The sequence below is a fragment of the Lampris incognitus genome, chromosome 9 (assembly GCF_029633865.1).
Source record: "Lampris incognitus isolate fLamInc1 chromosome 9, fLamInc1.hap2, whole genome shotgun sequence".
Lineage (NCBI taxonomy): Eukaryota > Metazoa > Chordata > Actinopteri > Lampriformes > Lampridae > Lampris > Lampris incognitus.
This window is the reverse complement of record NC_079219.1, coordinates 9860621-9875349: the sequence shown is the minus strand read 5'-3', so window position 1 is coordinate 9875349 and position 14729 is coordinate 9860621.

The following is a 14729-nucleotide window of genomic DNA, read 5'->3' as shown; positions in this document are numbered from 1 at the left end:
TCTTACAATGGATATAATAAGTCTACACACCCCTGTTAAAATGGCAGGTTTTTGTGATGTAAAACATGAAACTCTCAAAATAAATCGAAACCCAGAAATATCCATGTAAGTTTATGGGAGACATTAAAAGCTCATATGAGGGTTCAATATATGTCTTACTCTGCCTCTGGCCAAAAGTGTAAAATGCAGCATATCAATTCCTTACAGGATGAAATCCTGGGACTTGATCGAATTTATGCCACTTCCCCATCGCCCGAACTATATAAAAAACGTCTTTCACTACAAACAGAATTTGAAGTTTTGTCAACTGGGCATACAGAGTGCCTCCTTTTGAAATTGCACTCCAATAATTATGAACAGGGGGAGAAATCTGGTAGAATTCTTGCACATCAGCTTCGCCAAGCATTGGTTCGTCAAACCATAGTAGAAAATCGTACTGACCATGATGAAATAAATTATACATTTCGCAATTCAAAACTATTCAAAACTTTATGCTTCTGACCCCCCTGAAGATCAGTCATTAATGGATTCTTTTTTCCAAAAACTTGAGCTCTCCTCCATTGATGTGAATGTTGAAGATAGACTTGAGAAGGCCTTCTCTGAAATTGAAATAATGCAACCAATTGGAATCATGCAGTGGCAAGTCTCTGGGGCCAGACGGTTTCCCAACTAAATTTTAAAAGAAATTTCCCTAGCTTCTTTCCCCACTATTGGCCAAAATGTTTGGTGAATCATTCAGCACTCACTCTCTCCCCCCATTGTTAAGTGAGGCCATAATTAAGAACCCCCTTGATTGTGCATTTGCCGACCTATCTCGCTACTTAATGATTAACTCACTGTTTAAAGATAGTGCTTCCAGTTATAATTTCCCCAGACCAGACTAGATTTGTCTAAAACAGCCCCTCTTTTTTTTAATGTTCATCATCTTTTTAAGATTCTTTACTCTAAGCCTTCTCAGACCCCATTTGATGCAGAAAAGGCTTTCGACCAGATAGAATGGGACTACCCTTTTTAACTTTGTGAAAAGTTCGTTTCGGTGATAATTTATATCCTGGGTCAGATTATTGTACTTTTCACCGAAGGCCTCAATACGAACAAATGATATAATCTCTTCCTGTTTCTAGTTACACAGAGGAACTAGACAGGGTTGCCCTTTAAGCCCCCTGCTCTTTGCGATAGCAATAGAACCTCTGGCCATAACCCTGTGTAGCGACCACAACATCCATGATATACGTAGAGACAATTCAATTCAATTCAATTCAATTTATTGTCATTAAAAACAATGTGCAGGCACATGTTAAAAATGAATTGAGGGCTGTGGCTTCACCAAACAGTGCAAGACAGACACAGACAAACACAGCAAACACAATATAAGTTATACACACATGAAGACCAAAGGCTAAAAATAAGTTAAAAGAGAGCTGGAGTACAAAATATTTGAAAATATCTACAGACATTCAGTGGGTAGCCAGGTTCAGGTGGGCAACAGCTTGTGGAAAGAAGCTGTTTTTGAGCCTGGTAGTGTGGGCTCTGGGGCTCCTGTAGCGCCTCCCAGAGCACAGGGGGGAGAACAGTCCATGGTTGGGGTGGGTGGGATCTCTGCTGATGCTCAGACCCCTTCGAAGGCAGCGTTTGTGATAAATGTCTTTTATGGCTGGGTGCTGGGTACCGGTGATATGCTGGGCCGCCTTGACGATCTGCTGCAGAGCTTTCTGGTCTACTGAGGTGCAGTTGCCGTACCACACTGAGATGCAGATGGTCAGGATGCTCTCTATGGTGCAGTGATAGAAGTTGGTGAGAATTTTGGGGGGTAGACGGGCGCTCCTCAGCCTCCTCAGGAAATGCAGGCGTTGTTGGGCCTTTTTCACAAGGGCCGGGGTGTTTAATGTCCACGAAAGGTCCTCGCTGATGTGGACTCCAACGAATTTAAAGCTGGAAACACGCTTCACTTCCACCCCGTTGATGTATATGGGGGAGTGGCTGCTGCTTGTAGACCTCCTGAAGTCCACAATCAGCTCCTTTGTCTTCTGCACATTAAGGACAAGATTGTTGGTAGTACACCATGATGTGAGGTGCTCAATCTCGTCTCTGTAGGCCATCTCGTCATTGTTGGTGATACGGCCAATGACTGTGGTGTCATCTGCAAACTTAACTATAACATTTGAAGGGTGAATTGGCAGGCAGTCGTGGGTAAAGAGGGAGAAAAGGAGGGGGCTCAGAACACAGCCTTGAGGGGCACCTGGGCTGAGGGTCAGGGTGGAGGAGGAGTGGTCACCTAACCTAACAGACTGAGGTCTGTTGGTCAGGAAGTCCAGGATCCAGTTACAGAGGGAGGGGTTGAGGCCAAGGGAGAGGAGTTTGGTGGTTAGTTTGGCGGGGATGATAGTGTTGAATGCAGAGCTGTAATCTCTAAACAGCATCTGGATGTATGTGTTGTTAAGTTCAAGGTGGGTCAGAGCAACGTGCAGGGCAGTGGCAATGGCATCCTCAGTAGACCTTTTGGGACGGTAGGCGAACTGATGTGGGTCGAATGTGGGGGGGATAATGTTTTTGATGTGAGCCAGAACCAGACTTTCAAAGCACTTCATGGCAATGGAGGTGAGTGCTATGGGTCGGTAGTCATTCAGACATGTGGATGTTGGTTTCTTGGAGACAGGAATGATAGAGGTGGTCTTAAAGCATGCCGGGACTTTAGATCGGGACAGTGAGAGGTTAAATACAGGTGTGAAGACCTCAGCCAGCTGGTCAGCACATTCCCGGTAGACCATACCCGGTATGCCGTCTGGTCCGGCAGCCTTCCGTGTGTTCACTCTGCGCAGTGATTCTCTGACCTCTGTGACTGATAGAGTGAGCACCTGGTTTTCTGGGTGGCTGGGGATTTTTGTGGCTGGGTCAGTTTTGTCCTTGTCGAAGCGGGCATAGAAATGATTTAGCTTGCCTGGCAGTGAGGCATCTTGGACAGTGGGACCACGATTAGAGCTTTTGTAGTCTGTGATAGACTGAATGCCTTGCCACATTCGCCGAGGATCAGAGTTATTGTTAAAGTGGTCCTCTATTCGTAGGGAATATTTATGTTTGGCTGTTCTGATGCCCTTTTTGAGGTTGGATCTGGCTGCGCTGTAGGCCTCACAGTTACCTGACTTGAACGCTGCATCCTGGACTTTCAGCAGCTGCCGGACCTCACTGGTCATCCAGGGTTTCTGGTTTGGAAAGGTGTGGACTGTTTTTTTTGTTGTGACACTCTCAGTGCAAAAGTTAATGTAGGCTAGTATGGCAGATGTCTGTTCATTAATGTCTATATGGGAGCCATGGGTAGCTGAATGTTTAAAAATACTCCAGTCTGTGTTTTCAAAACAGTCCTGGAGTTCAGAGACTGCTCCTTCTGGCCAGACAATGATTGCCTTTACTGCTGGCTTGACCCGTTTTATTAGGGGTTTGTAAGCTGGGACCAAGAACAGGCAGAGGTGGTCAGAATGCCCCAGATGAGGGCAGGGAGTTGCTTTGTATGAGTCCTTGATGTTTGTATAGAGATGGTCCAGGTTGTTTTGTCCCCTAGTGGGGCAGGAGACATGCTGATGGAATTTGGGCAATACAGCCCTGAGGTTAACCTGATTAAAGTCACCACCTATGATAAAGGCATTGTCCGGTTGTTTGGTCTGTTGTCTGCTGATGGCACATCGTAGCTGCTTAAGTGCTTCCTTAGCATTAGCATGTGGGGGGGATGTATACAGCGGCGATGGTAATGGCCGTTAGCTCCCTGGGCAGGTAAAAAGGCCTGCACTGAATCATAAGGAGCTCGAGATCAGCAGAGCAATGCCTTTCAACCATCTTTATATTGTGTGTGTGTGTGTGTGTATATATATACTATATATATATATATAGACAAGAAACATAAGGTATCACTTTTTGCTGATAACCTGTTGGTTTTTGTATGTGACCCCTTAATCTGCATCCCTAAGATCTTGACATTATTGAAGGATTTTGGATTTTTTTCTGGATGTAAGCTCAATTTACATGAAAGTAAACAAGTCCCAATTAACTCTGTGGCAGATAAATGTCTGCTTAGCTCTTTTCCATTCAATATTTCACCTAACAGATTTACTTACCTTGGCATTGTTGTAACATGGAGATATAATGATCTTTTTAAACCCAATTTTGTAACTCTGCTAGGCTGTATTAAACTTGATCAGGCATGCTGGTCTGGGCTCCCTCTATTTCTCACAGGCCATATTAATACAAAATTAATATATTGCCCACATTTTTATACCTCTTTCAATTTCTGTTAAAAAGACATTCTTCTCTTCACTAGATATATTTATTTCATAATTTATTTGGAATGGAAAAATGCCTCGGATACACAAAGCGGTCCTTCAGAAACCCTGTGAAGCTGGTGGAATGGCCTTACCAAGTTTTCAGCAATATTACTGGTGTATTAATGTAAGGGCACTGTCCTTTTGGCAGTCTACATTCACAGGCACCGAAATTCCATGTTGGTTAGCCTTTGAGATGTCATCTGTCTCTCATGTATATTTGCACTCGCTTCTCTTCTCAGCAATCACTTGGGCTCACCCTTTAACCAAATTTACAGTTAATCCAGTCATATGTGAGTGTATTAAGATTTGGAAACAATTTAGACAGCCTTTCAAATTTAAAGATCTCCCAATTGGTACCCCTATTACAAAAAAAATAAGCCTTTTGTCATCTTTAGAGACAATGGAATATTCACTTTGGAGGACCTATGTATTGACAATGCTTTTGTGTCTTTCGATCAGCTGTCTGAGAAGTTTAGTATACCTTGAAGTCCCTTTTTTAGATTTTTACAGATTCATGATTTTACTCGATCTAAATATAATCCTTTCCCAGTTCTGCCTAAAGACCCAATTTGACCACATTCTTGAAATTATTCCTGCTGAAAAAGGGTATATCAGTAAATTTAATTATGCAATTAATTCTTTTGGCCAAGTACCACTTGAACCCCTAAAAAATCGATGGGCGAGTGATATGGAAACTTCCATTCCAGAGGAAACTTGGGATCTAGTAATTACGAGGATACACTCTTCCTCTATTTGCACAAGACATTGTGTAATCCAGTTCAAAGTAGTGCACCACCTTCTTTGATGCAAATAGAAATTGGCTAAAATTAACCCAGATTTAGTCCCAACATGTGACAGGTGCAACAAGCCACTGCCAGTCTTTTACATATGTTCTGGTCCTACCTGAAACTAACTCAGTTTTGATGTTCCATCTTTGAGGCCTTGGCTGCTGTTTCACATTTCCCACTTGAACATTCTCTTTTGCATGCTATCTTTGGTGGTCATTCCAGCTAGTGCACATGTAAATGCTACTTGGGCAAATTTGTTGGCCTACACCACTCAATTAGCTAGGGGATTGATACTGTTCAAATGGAAGGAGGCTTTCCCTCCTACTGTCGCATGTTGAATTGCAGAGGTTATGCAGTCATTGAAATTAGAAAAGAATAGATATACCATGAGAGGATCTGTATTCAAATTCCACTCAACATGGAGGCCCTTATTAGACTTTGTGGAGGAGTTAGATGCTCAGTTGGTGGCTGGGGTTGATGGCCTTGCAATCTAGTTCTCAACCCTTTCATTTCTATTCCTCCTTTTCCCTTTTGCTTATTTATTTACTTATTAGTTGCAGTTAATTTCCTCCTTTTTCTTTTGTTCATTTAATTTATGCTTGTTACTTGTTTACTTACTTAGTATTTGTTATAGTTTAATTTAATTCATGTTATTTCAGATGGCATGCCAGGTGGGGTGCGAGTGTTGTGGGGGATGTTTTATGGGTCTGTGGGGAGGGTGGGTGGGTTGGGGTTGTAGTTGTGGGTGTGTTTTGAAAATTGAAAGTAAACTTTGTTTAAAAATAATGAAACAAAGATACATCATGTCAGAACTTTTTCACTTTCCCAGGCAAAGATTTCACCGCATGTTACTGGATGAGACCAAGGTTGAACTTTTTGGCCATACAGCACATCACCACAAGAACCCCATACCCACAGTGAAGCATACTAGTGGTAATAGTATCATGCTTTGGGGCTCCTTTTCTTCAGCCAGAACTGGGGCTTTAGTCAAGGTAGAGGGAATCACAAATGGCTCCAAAAACCAGTCAATTTTGGCGCAAAACCTTCAGGCATCTGATAGAAAGATGAAGATGAAGATGAAGATGAATTTCACCTTTCAGCACAAGGACCAAAAGCATACATCCAAATCAACAAAGGAATGGCTTCACCAAAAGAAGATCAACATTTTGGAATGGCCCAGCCAGAACCCAGGCCTGAATCCAATTGAAAATCTGTTGGGTGACCTGAAGAGGGCTGTGCACAGGAAATGCCCTCACAATTTGATGGATGTAGAACGTTTTTGCAAGGAAGCGTGGGAAAATATTGCCAAGTCAAGATGTGCCAAGCTCATAGACTCTTACCCAAAAAGACTGAGTGCTGCAATAAAATCAAAAGGTGTTTCAACAAAGTATTAGTTTAGGGGTGTGTGCAAGCAGGTTACTATAAGTTTTGTATTTTCTTTTTTTTCCCCTAAAAAATTTCTGATTGTTTTTCACTTTATTTTTATAAGTTGCAATTAAAAAAAGTTGAAAAACTTCTGACATGATTTATCTTGGTTTCATCTTTTTACATCACAAAAACCTGCCATTTTAACAGAGGTATGTAGACTTTTTATATCCACTGTACATACTAACATACTCTTAGACTTACACAATCTTACATACTTTAACCAGTCCTTCACACTCTAACCAATTTTACATGATCTTTCTCGTCCTACATACAAATCGCTATTCTAACTTCTTAATTCCTTCTCCTATCAGGCTGTTAAATGCCAAGATATATTGTTTTAAACCACAATAGTTGGTTTATACCGTGTTTGTTTTTCACGTGTCTTGTGGGTCTATACGTTCACTGAATGTTGTATTGGAACGTAATGTGCAATGCATCTTAGGATGCTTCATTTATTTATTTATTTGTTCTTTTAACTTAGGTGAATGTTTATTCTTTGCCTGGTCCTCGTGTGAGTCTGTGTGCAAGGCCAGACGAGGGTGACAGTGTGCATCTCTTGCCCATGTACTGATCTGTCTATTGTCTCTGACATACTGATGATTGCCACTTGTCTGTGAGTTTGTGTATGGTCTGGGTAGATTGTAAAACTGAATTGCCTTTTTGGGATAAATAAAGTTGTCTGAATTGAATCTAAATCTAACAAATCCTACATTCTTTTGTCTTTCATACTGTAGTTAGTCCCACATACATTAACTAATACTTCATATTCTTACTAGTCTCACATGTCTAAATGTAGCATCTCTGTGAATTTAAAAACTTTCTGCTATTTTGGACGTGTTCAATTTTTTTTTTGCCATAGAAATAAATGGCGGAAATGATGAAAATGATTATTGCATCATCGACTGGTTATGACTGATCTGGTTATGATTTCTGCAGGCTTATATCCTGGTTTTTCTGGGACAGCCTGTGATTGCCATGCAATAAAGACAACCAAGTAATACCCCAGCAAATGCATAGAGTGGTATCCAACTAGAAACTATTATTTAAACTCCAACCAACCACTAATCAAACATATTAGTAACCTCCCCGCCAACACGCTCAGCTAACCCATACATTTACTCTTTTTAGTGTCAGCAAATACAAACTGGGTTAGCGGGCAGGATTTTGAAATATATATATAACACATATATCGTATCATATGGATGGCTGGATTTTGGGGTGAGGAGGCAGAACATCTAAGGTTAAACCATTGCATTAAATTCACGCTCTAATCCATCCATCCATTATCCAAACCGCTTATCCTGCTCTTCACAGCAAAACGGTCAAATCTAGTCCGCAAATTTCAGTTTGAAATGAAAAATGTAGAGAAACAGCTTGCAGTCAATCAGGCTGCCGGCTCCACCCTGCCTGGCACTCCAATGTCTTAGATAAGGTTTTCTATGGAACACCAAGCCAGCAACCCTGCCGTCACCATCTCTCTCTCTCTCTCTCTCTCTCTCTCTCTCTCTCTCTCTCTCTCTCTCTCTCTCTCTCTCTCTCTCTCTCTCTCTCTCTCTCTCTCTCTCTCTCTCTCTCTCTCTCTCTCTCTCTCTCTCTCTCTCTCTCTCTCTCTCTCTCTCTCTCTCACACACACACACACCCACCCACCTACCTGACCTTATTATAGAGAAATAGAGTTGGCTGTAGAGGGAGAGCTGTAGGGAATTAAGGAGGTGGACAACCTGCTTATTACTCTGCAGACCCACCAACCCTCCACTGGAATTCCTCAGTCGACATCTGTGGCTGCTGGATATTTTCATTAACTTTAACTTTAACTGCCTTCCCTCTCAGCTGCGCTTATCACATTTACTGCGGAGTAAGTGATGGAGTAAGTGACGGAGTTAGTGAAACGTGTGGTCTCATCCTGGCTGAGAGTTTTCCATAAACAAGGAAAAGAGAATATATTTTATGGATATGGAATCCAGACCCTGATCACAACTAGACTTTTAAAACAGACAAATGCTGTTTGCCTTTGTAGACATCAGGGTGTCTTAGTGGCACCGTCGCCTCACAGCGAGATGGTTCTGGATTCAAACCGTTTTGTCTGTGTGTTCTTTCTGTCCGAGTAGTTTTCCTCCCAAAAACTAAAGGCACACAGATGAACTGGTGACTCTAAATGGATCATAATTGTGTGTGTGTGTGTGTGTGTGTGTGTGTGTGTGTGTGTGTGTGTGTGTGTGTGTGTGTGTGTGTGTGTGTGTGTGTGTGTGTGTGTGTGTGTGTGTGTTTACAGACCTGTGATGGACTGATGCCTGGTTTTTGCAGGGCAATATGCCACCATTGAATGGGAAAACAAGAATGGAGGGGATTTGGCTGTGTAGGTGGATAAAAACTTCATTTACAAGGCGGCAGAAAGCATGACAACAGCAGTTGATGATGTGCTGGAATGCATTACTATGGAAATCTGTGTAGAAATCTGTATATATAGAGCATTGGGGTCTAATATTGAAATATTCAAGGACTTGATGGAAGAAAAGTTTGCTAAATAATTTAAAAGGTTTTCAGTGTAAATCTGTTAAATCCAAGTAAGCATAAAATGATAGACGAGTTTTTCAATGCAATGTATGTATATAGCATGAGTTTATATCCAAAAATCACTAGACCTAGCAGAATTACATCACATTGTGCCACGCTAATGGATAATATGTCCACAAATGTTATAGAAGACAATACAGAGAGCAGGCTATTAATAAATGACATCAGTGACCATTTACCAATTTTTGCAGTCTATGACAGTAACTACAAGAAGGATAAGGATGTCAGTAACTTGAAATACAAGTGAGTTAGGACAAATGAATCCATTAATACATTTAGAGATGAGTATTTTAACACAAAATTGGAGAACAATATACGATGAAGAAGATATCGACAATGCATATGACATTCTTAAAAATATGCAAATTATTATTTGACAAAAATTGCCCAGTAAAACAATACTGTCAGAAACAAAAACATACAGACAGTCCATGGATCACGAAGGGGTTACGAAATGCCTGCAAAAAGAAAAATACTCTATATAGAGAATTCATGAAATATAGAACTAAAGAGGCGGAAAAGAAATATAAAAATAAGTTAACTAGGTAACTAATATTATAAGGATATACTATAATGAAATATCAGAGAAAAATAAAAACAACATTAAAGGCATATGGAGTGTATTAATCAGTATTATTAGAAATGGATCTAGAGACTCAAGTTACACTCACACACATTTTAATGATAACCGTAAGACCATTAATAATAAGGATGATGTGGTTAGTGGTTTTAATAAATTCTTTGTGAGTGTGTGACCAAAATTGGCAGAAAAAAAAGTCAATGACCCAAAAACAACCAAAGAGGGGACTGATGATGACTAGTGCAAGAAATCTGCATTCAATTTTTCTTAGAGCAGTAGAAGAAAAGGAAATCATGGATATTGTAAGCAAATGTAAGAACAAAACTTCTACTGATTGGAATGAAATTGATATTACAGTAGTCAAAAAAGTTATTGATGGTATTGCAAAACCACTAACTCACATCTGTAACTTGTCATTTAAAGCTTGTAAATTTCCAAGCAAAATTAAAATTGCAAAAGTTATACCATTATGTAAAACTTGGGACAGACACCACTTCACAAATTACAGGCCTGTTTCTTTACTTTCCCAATTCTCCAAGACATTGGAAAAACTCATTGAGAAGCACAAATTGCTGACTTACAGCCAGTATGGATTCAGAGCAAACAGATCAATATCAATGGCGCTGATTGAATTAATAGTATGCAGTAGGAATATTCATAGATATAAAAAAAGCTTTTGACGCGATTGATCACAATATATTACTTGATATATTGGGAAGGTATGGTATCAGAAGAGCTGTGCTGAATTGGATGAGAAGCTATTTAAGAAACAGGCAACAATTTGTGAAGATAGGTGAACATAAAGCAGCATCAATGGATATTAATTTTGGAGTCCCTCAGGGGTCAGTATTGGGCCCGAAATTGTTTATTCTGTAGATAAATGATGTATGCAGAGTATCAATATTGACATTTGTTCGATTTGCAGACGACACCACTGTTTTCTGTTCTGGGGAGAACTTACGGAAGCTTTTAGAGGTGATCATGTCAGAAATAAGAAAATAAAAACGTGGTTTGACATAAACAAATTATCATTAAATTTGAACAAAACAAAGATTATTTTGTTTAGAAATTGTGAAATAAACACTCAAATACAAATGATGATTGACAATGTCAACATAGAAAGAGTAATAATAATAATAACTATTTATATAGCACTTTTCTATAACAATGTATATGAGTATATGAAAATAAATTACTATGTGTGATAATAGACCACAAAATCTGCTGGAAGCCTCATAAAATATGTGTGAGCAAAGCTGGCAACAAGCATTGCAGTCATGGGAAAAACAAGGCACATTCTGGATCATAAAGAATTTTACACACTATATTGTTCACTTGTATTGCCATATCTGACTTACTGTGTGGGCATATGGGGTAACACCTACAAAAGCAACCTAGGTCATAAGGGTCATAAGGATAGTTAACAACGTAGGATTTCATGAACACTCTAACACGTTGTTTTTAAAGTCACATGCCTTGAAGTTAACGAATCTTGTAGAATTTAACACAGCACAAATAATGTATAAAGCAAGAATTAATTTACTACTGGGAAGTATGCAAAAAGTGTTCTTTGACAAAGAGGGGGGTTATAATTTGAGAGCAAAGTTTAATTAAAAAAAACTGTGTTTGTACAACCATGGAGATTATGTGTATTTCGATCTGTGGGGTGAATTTATGGAATAGTTTGGATGTGGAACTCGAGCAAAGTACAAACATTATAAAGTTCAAAAAGATGTACGAACTATTTTTAAGAGATATAGGCATAAGGAAGGGTCGTGATAACTGTTTAAGTTTTATATTATTGAGATGGGATGATATGAGGTGCACATAGAATTGGGATAATTGTTTATAAATTGTATTTAAGATAAAGTTTGAGTTAATTGATGAGTAGCGGAGAAGGGGTAGGAATAAAAAAAAGTGTATACGTCCCCCTACTCCTTTTTGAACATGTAATATTCAATTTCTGTTGTTTATGAAATTGTGTTTATTGAGCTTGCCGTATTGGTTTATTGTTCATTTCAATTTAATGTTATTATTTAGTTTTTATCCTTTTTTTATTAGTGATTCTTTTTTACATGCTCAAAATAAATCAAATCAAATCATTACTACACTGATCAGTGTGTTATGTGTGCTGTAGTGGATATTTCTGTTTTCTGTACTGACCCTGCAAACCATTTTTCCTTTGAGATAATAGATGCTATTGGATAGTACCAAAATTCACAGGAAATTATTTCAACATTATTATTCAAATCTAATAGTGTTTTGTCAGATTAGTGATCAATACATTTTCAAGATGGCAATGAGTTAAGAAAATGTGTTGATGAGGTGCACTTGACAGTGTACTTTGAAACTAGAAGAGCCAGTCATCCCAGCTCCCTAATCGATTTCCTTTCCAGAAGAATTCAGTCAGTTATAATGATAACGTCTCCTCCTCTTCCCTGCCTCTGAGTTTGCTAATTACCTAGAATCCCAAATGGAATGGCCTGCCATTCCTACTCTCTGGCTGAAACACACACGCATACGCACTCACTCACACACACACCTCTTGTTCTCTCTCTCCTTGCTGTCATTACTATCAGCAGTGACAAATAGGTTTAATCTGGTCTGGTCTCCTCTGTATCACTGTACTTTACTCAGATTGTCTATAGGCTACTGTATGGGGACAGGGCAGTCCATTCCAGACTGGATCAAATGCATGAAGTGGCTGTAAAATAAAGAGTAGGAACTCTGTCCACCAACGTAGGAACAAACCTGGGATGTCAAAATGTCCTTCTTATGAAGCTCTCGCCTTCAAATCAAAGGGAAATTTATCCAGTTTTCAAATATATTTCCGTATGTTAATCTTGGAGTGGTATATCTATAACGCACACAAGTTCTTGTCAATTTTGTCTATATCGCCGTAGCACGCTAGAGCGAACTGACTTATTTCCAACATCCACTGGCATCAGTGGAAGGCTGGTGGACTGAGATATTATTTTCCCATCTCCACCAATGAGAAACACTCATACTATAATACATAGGAAATGAAGAACAGAACTCTTGGCAGGAGGATGTTGATTTTTCTGTCAAAATGAGTAGCAACAAAGCAGCGATAGTTTTAAAAAACTGAATAGACCACCAGCACTTACTGTATATGCAGATTATTAGTGGCAAAATTTCCCTTTAAAACCGTTCCTTTACAGGAACTTGGAGAAACTAAGATGAACCTGCTCGAAAAACATTTATGTGGCACAAAGCTTACATCATTAATCGGTTACCACATAGATGATTTATTAAATGACAAGTCGCACAATGCCAAACATAAGAATTGGTTGTTTCATGTTGTTTGAAATAATTTGTCTGTGTTCTGTAATGTTAGATGACAGTGTCTCAGAAACACCAGGATTGGGGAAATCTCACTCAAGTTGGGTTTCAGACTTTCAGTCTTTTCAGACTCCATTGTGTTATCCCTGGTGGGATGTCAGAAATCCTGTCTGCGCAGGTTGACTCTACTACTACCACTACTACTACTACTACTACTTTCGGCTGCTCCCGTTAGGGGTCGCCACAGCGGATCATCCGTTTCCATCTCTTCCTGTCCTCTGCATCTTTCTCTGTCACACCAGCCACCTGCATGTCCTCCCTCACCACATCCATAAACCTCCTCTTTGGCCTTCCTCTTTTCCTCTTCCCTGGCAGCTCCATCTCCATCATCTTTCTCCCGATATACCCAGCATCTCTCCTCCACCCATGTCCAAGCCATCTCAATCTTGCCTCTCTTGCTTTGTCTCCAAACCGTCCAACCTGAGCTGTCCCTCTAATATACTCATTCCTAATCCTGTCCTTCTTCGTCACTCCCAATGAAAATCTTAGCATCTTCAACTCTGCCACCTCCAGCTCCACCTCCTGTCTTTTCGTCAGTGTCACTGTCTCCAAACCATATAACATAGCTGGTCTCACAACCATCTTGTAAACCTTCCCTTTAACTCTTGCTGGTACCCTTCTGTCGCAAATCACTTCTGACACTCTTCTACACCCACTCCAGCCTTCCGGGACTCTCTTCTTCATCTCTCTTCTGCACTCCCCATTACTTTGGACAGTTGACCCCCAGTATTTAAACTCATACGCCTTCATCACCTCTACTCCTTGCATCCTTACCATTCCACTGTCCTCCCTCTCATTCACACATCGGTATTCTGTCTTGCTCCTTAATAGGTCGACTCTCAGGTGAGCTAATTCAGGTGATCACTTAGGTAGACACCTGACTGGACGTTAGAGAAAAGGGTGTGGGTCTTAGAGAAGGTAAACCCAGGCTTCTCTAATAGAGAAGGTTGTGCCATTGAAGGGTTAAAACACCAGACATGATTCATGTAGGCTCAAATGGCTTCTCACCTCATTCGAATCCTGATAGCAATCAAAGGGAACCACATGTTACTTTCTGTAAGTAGAAGGACTAACTGACTTCTACTAGATTTGTACCTGTATCAGTTATCTGAAACACAGACAAAATCATAGCTAACTTACATTATTTAGTGTGTTCTCTATACGTAGGCCTAGCTGTTCACGACGGTATACCTGTACGTCATCTCCTCTTCATCGACTCGTCTTGTATGCTGCCTACACAACATAGAGGACTGCTGATGGAATCAGGGCCATTAAAATAACTGCACAATTTTGTCACGCCAACTCTTTTTTTAATATATATATTCTTTGCAATGGAAATGACTGACAACGGAGATCAAATGACTCCACCTGCATAATTTTACTGTACTGTTTGAATGCCACGCTGACCCGATATAAGCCATAACCGCATCTCTTCTGGAGATTATATGATTATATCCGACGGCATGGTGGCACAGCGGTTAGCACGATCGCCTCACAGCAATAAGGTCCTGGGTTCGAGCCCCGGAATCGTCCAACCTTGGGGGTCGTCACAGGTCGTCCTCTGTGTGGCGTTTGCATGTTCTCCCCATGTCTGCGTGGGTTTCCTCCGGGTGCTCCGGTTTCCTCACACAGTCCAGACATGTAGGTCAGGTGCTAAATTGCCCATAGGTATGAATGTGTGTG